The sequence below is a fragment of the Coregonus clupeaformis genome, unplaced genomic scaffold, assembly GCF_020615455.1.
Source record: "Coregonus clupeaformis isolate EN_2021a unplaced genomic scaffold, ASM2061545v1 scaf1317, whole genome shotgun sequence".
Lineage (NCBI taxonomy): Eukaryota > Metazoa > Chordata > Actinopteri > Salmoniformes > Salmonidae > Coregonus > Coregonus clupeaformis.
This window is the reverse complement of record NW_025534771.1, coordinates 58773-64585: the sequence shown is the minus strand read 5'-3', so window position 1 is coordinate 64585 and position 5813 is coordinate 58773.

Genomic DNA, 5813 nt, shown 5'->3' with positions numbered 1-5813 from the left:
TTTCTTTATACTGTTGCTGTCTGTTTTAATGGATGAGGGATGTGAGAATTATATGTGTTAGAATAGTAGGCGAGTAGTGAAGGTTAAAATAAAATAGATATGGCATGTATATATGGCTCTGGGTTAGATATGCTCAGCCTTGATATATATTTTATACATTTCATTAAATTGAATTTTTTTCTGTCAATCGAACCATTTAAAATGTAATTTCCTGGTTTGCCTGTGGGAACTGTGGAACCTTGAGTAATATTCCTATGAAATACTTGGCCGATGCCCTCTTGTGGTTTCATGAGTTAAAGCATCTGTTGGCTCTGCTGTAACTCACAGTAATATTATACTGTGGTGGGCTGAGAGTTACTGTAGATACCTTGATCTACTTGAGTCCATAGCTATAGTTCCCCTTGTGTTGTAGTTAGGTGAAGTTAAATTTAACCAAACATAGGCGAGTGTGAGCTGAGCTCTGTGCTTGTGTGTGTAATAATGAATGTTGGTGCAGTGAGAACTCATGAGATCTGACTGCAGGGATGAAACTGCTGGGCTCTAGTGTTTCTCTGCGGGCTCTGAGCTGGGTTCTATTCTCTCTGGGGGAACCAGGGCCCTGGACTGGGATCCATTCTCTCTCTCTTGGGACCCCAGGTCCTGCTGAACTCCATTCTCCACTCTGCCTCCACCACAAGAAGTTCATTAGTCTCTCTCAGTCTCCAGTTTACTCTCCTCCCTCTTCATTTTCCTCAATGAAAGAACCACAAATAAGGTGGTTGAAGGTTTTCAATCTGCTCTTTAATTGCATCTTGCCCTGAGCCAATTACCCCTGTGTGAAAAGTAACTAATTGACCCAGATCATTCTTGTGACATAACAGGAAGGGGAGTGAAGACCGGTGATGAGCAGGTGCACAAGGTGTTGGAATGGTTGAATGAAACTGTTTATTAGGTTGTAATTACATTTATGCTGCATCAACTTTAAAGGAAAGTTGTAAAGAGTGTGACTTGCATACATTTGGCCACCCATATGGGCTAGTCAGGGCCCCCCACCTTGCAGGCAAAACATTTTGGTGGCGGAGAGACATTTGCAGTTTAAAAGTACATTTCTGCAATTCCTCACATTTTGCCATGGGGCGTTGAGAAAATGTTGCTGTTTTAAAGCACATTTTCTACACATTTTGCCACGACTTATGCCATGTTCATATAATATCTGAGTGAAAGTGAGTAATACAATCAATTGGGGCCCCCTGGAAGTCAGGACAGTGTCTCAGGGGCGTCATGCACCCCAAAAAGCCATAATCATTATGCTTAATTCTATGTAAAAGAAATATGTATATTTTTCTGCATATCTAAGCATACCTCTTGAGCTTTTTGTATCCTCCTGACTGGTGGTTATTTAAAAAAAACTAAATATGCTTCTCTGCATCGCTACTAAAATCTGGGTAAAAGATTGAAAGGAGTCTTATTCAGTACATTTAGTAATTGCTTGCTTTTCTAAAGTCTACCAACCTTGCCAGCAGGCATGCCAGCTAAGATAGTTAGACATTAAACAAGCTAGCTACTCTAACTTGATTGATAGCCTGAAATGGGTTCTTGGTACAGGTAGCTGTAGTTATGAGGTTGGTAGATTGGGAGCCTATCTGGGCTAGCTAAAGCAAACGTAATACAATTGCTAGGTGGCTAGTAGTATTACAGAGAAACAACAACAACAAATAAAAAACATTTTTTAAACAGGACAAATCTGAGGGGGTACGTGCCCCTGGGCTCACTATGGGCATGATGCCTCTGCTGGCTCTCATCACTCTTTGTCAGTGTCATCACACTGCCTTGTGGGTGATAAGAGCCAGAGCAGGTTCTGTGGTTCTCCTCTCCCAGCATGTTGCTGTGTCCTGCACATGTACCAGATGTAGTATCGCTAGCTGGTTAGCCGAGCGTACTGTTGCCCTTGCTAAACCAAGACCATAGTTACCACACACAGGAATTACTGTATCCCATAACAACCATTATAGACTCTCTGTTCTGTGTGTCTCTGGCACTGACTCCTTTTGCATGCACTCCAAAGTCTCTCTTCCGAGAAAAGCCTCTTCCTCCTTAACTCTCCGAGTGCGTCACCACAGCTTTGTTCCCATGCCAGACGAAATAAATAAATGAGACCAAACACAGAGAGTAAACATATAATGAGAGTCATATTATGTGACAGTGATGTCGTTAGGAGGCAGCGATCCAGCCCAGAATGTGATGCACAGCCAGCCGGCAGAGGCTGGTTTAACAGGAAGAGAGCAATGATCATAGGAGGAGAGGGGAAGAGAGATTGTGAGCCTTGCCGCTGTGGAGCTGCCAACAGAGCTTGTTCTGGTGTCCTAAGGGACAGAAGAGCACCACCTCCTCTCTCACATCTCATATTAACCCCCTGTCCCCTATCTCCCCCACACCCAGGGTGGTGTTCATTGTGTCTGGGATCTGCTCTAGGACCAGACCACACAGCCTAGAGACTTCCACATGAGCTGCCTGGAGGAGGGCAGAACACCACACAGCCGGCTGCCATAAGGGAAACTAAACACTGTGCATGGTTGTTTATGTGAGCCCAAGCTGCAGTACTTTCTCCTAACTCCAACTCCACATGTGTGAATGACGTCTTTGTTTGTCTCCTCCCTGATCTTCCTCAATGATTTTCTCAAACATCTCATTTCAGACCAGAGTGTATTTGTTCTTAATCTGGATCATTCGAAGCGGGACTGTGATCAGTCATACATTGGAGTGGAGAAAGACAACATTTCATGTCTCAGGTAATGTCCTACTACATCAATAGTTCTCACTGCTGAGACTTGAATGCTTCAGCACCCCCTACAACTCAACCACACACACAGAACCCACAGTCATTGAGAAAACCATATTGTGGAATCCCAAGTAATTTGGTCCCATGCTAACGTGGTATAACGCTTAAAGTGCAGGACTATTAGCCAGATAGTTTTGAACTAACGACAACCAACATTGTGATATAGCTTCTTATACACCACCACTGCTGCCACAATCAAGACCTTCTCAAATTCCAAATGGGTATTTTACAAGAATGAAATAGTAAAACCAAACATTTAAACAGAGGGATTTGAGGCCTCCTCTCTGAGGGGGTTTTGCCCACTGTCACCATCTGCTTCTGCTTACCAGCACATTTACAGTTGAAAACAACCGCTTCTCACCCATTTTAAGACTGCGTCCTAGTCCTATATAATACATCTGCTGTTAAAGACTGTAGGGTTTATTTGTAGCCTGCGGTCCAATTTGTTTGGTATTAATTTAAATCACTGTGCACATAACTAAGTCAAGGCCTCTACACCCCTGTCAGACCTTCAATACATAACCTGTAGGCCACTGGGGACAGGCCCTTAGTAGCTACATAAAGAAATGCATTTTATTGACCACAGATTTCTCTGGTTCAACAACGTTAGGAGCACAGAGGGTATATCTGAACATATGAGCTGGTATCGCAAAGGGAAAGGTAGCTGCAGGGCTTGTTTGATGAAGGTCAACATTGATCACAGAGCAAGAGTGGATGATTGTCTGTATATGTCCTTCCTGTTGCAGCAAGAGGGGGGGGGGGGGCAGAGATTGTATGATACATCTGATTAGGCTATGGTCCTGGGGAGAAGGAAGCTCCCTGCTCCTCTCCTTCATTAAATTAAAAGTGGAGTGATTAGCCAGAAGAGCCACAGAGCAGGACTTGGCTTCAGGCCTGCCACTAAACTGCCCCTGACTCAGGGAGAGGAATTGCACCACACACACACTAACACACACTTCCATTCCCTCTGGGACTATGTCACCTACAAACTGAGTTAGGATGTTGAACTATTTCCTTTAATGCAAATGGCATGATTAATTCTCTCCTTCTCTGTCACAGTGTGTGTTCCACTACTTCAAGTCCTGCTCCGCCACCACCACCACCCCTGTGACTATGGGAATGGGAATGTTTGTCCCTGTCACGATCGTCTTGAAAAGGAGTAGACCAATACGCAGCGTGTTGAGCGAACATGATAGACTTTATTTTAATAACGCACAAAAACCAAAACAATAGACGACTCGTGAAGTCCACAGTAACAATGACCGTAAAGGAACAAAAACCCACAAACACAAAGTGAAACACAGACAGTTAAATATGGCTCCCAATCAGAGACAACCAGCACACAGCTGACACTCGTTGCCTCTGATTGGGAGTCACTCAGTCACACATAGAAATGACCACCCTAGAACACCCAAACAAAGAAACAGAACACAATGAATGAACACACCCTGGCTCAACATATAGAGTCCCAGAGCCAGGGTGTGACAGTACCCCCCCCCCTAAAGGCGCGGACTGCGACCGCGCCTAAATACGAGCAAAACAGGGGAGGGCTGGGTGGGCATACCTTCTCGGCGGCGGTTCTGGCTCCGGCCTTGCCCACCACCCTCCAATCAACCCCCCATAGCGCCCCTGGTCCGGTCTGACCCCGCTGGCTGGATCTGGACTGGACATTGACGGAGCGGATTGCTTACGCTCCGTTGTGGAGCAGCTGACCGGTCTTACCAGGCTGACGACTCGTACCCCGGGCTTGGTGCGAGTAGCAGGAACGGGCTGAACCAGGCTGACGACTCGCACCCCTGGCTTGGTGCGAGTGGCAGGAACGGGCCGGGCTGGGCTGTCGACGCACACCGTAGGCTTGGTGCGTGGAGCAGGAACAGGCCGGGCTGGGCTGTCGACGCACACCGTAGGCTTGGTGCGTGGAGCCAGGACAGGCCGGACAGGGCTGGCGACGCACACCGTAGGCTTGGTGCGTGGAGCAGGGACAGGCCGGGCAGGGCTGGCGACGCACACCGTAGGCTTGGTGCGTGGAGCAGGAACAGGCCAGGCTGGGCTGGCGACGCACACCGTAGGTTTGGTGCGTGGAGCAAGAACAGGCCGGGCTGGGCTGTCGACGCACACTGTAGGCTTGGTGCGTGGAGCAGGAACAGGCCGGGCTGGGCTGGCGACGTACACCGTAGGTTTGGTGCGTGGAGCAGGAACAGGCCGGGCTGGGCTGGCGACGCACACCGTAGGTTTGGTGCGTGGAGCAGGAACAGGCCGGGCTGGGCTGGCGACGCACACCGTAGGTTTGGTGCGTGGAGCAGGAACAGGCCGGGCTGGGCTGGCGACGCACACCGTAGGTTTGGTGCGTGGAGCAGGAACAGGCCGGGCAGGGCTGGCGACGCACACCGTAGGCTTGGTGCGTGGAGCAGGGACAGGCCGGACAGGGCTGGCGACGCACACCGTAGGCTTGGTGCGTGGAGCAGTGACAGGCCGGACTGGGCTATGGAGACGGATAGGAGACCTGGAGTGAAGAGCTGCCACAACCCGTCCTGGCTGAATGCCTACCTTCACACACTCTGTGTGAGGCATCAGCACAGGACGTACAGGGCTGTGTACCCGTACTGGCATAACAGCACGTGATACTGGCGCAGGATATCCGGGACCGAGGAGAGGCACTGGAGGCCCCGAGCGCTGAGCCGGCACACTCCGTCCTGGCTGCATGCCCACCTTCGCACAACACGTGCGGGGTGCTCGCACAGGACGTACCGGACTATGCCGGACCACTCGTGGCACAGTGCGCAGCTCCGCATACCGCGGAACCTGCCCAGTCTCATGCTGCCATGCCTGAGTACGAGGAGTTGGCTCTGCTCTCCATCCAGGCTCCGCCAACCTGCCTTCTGGCCCCCAAAACCCGGTGGCCTTCTCCCTTCGTCTCCTATTTCGCCCTGTGGCAGCCTCCTGCTGCCCAGTCGCCCATGCCGTGTGCCCCCCCCTAAAAAATTATTGGGGGTGC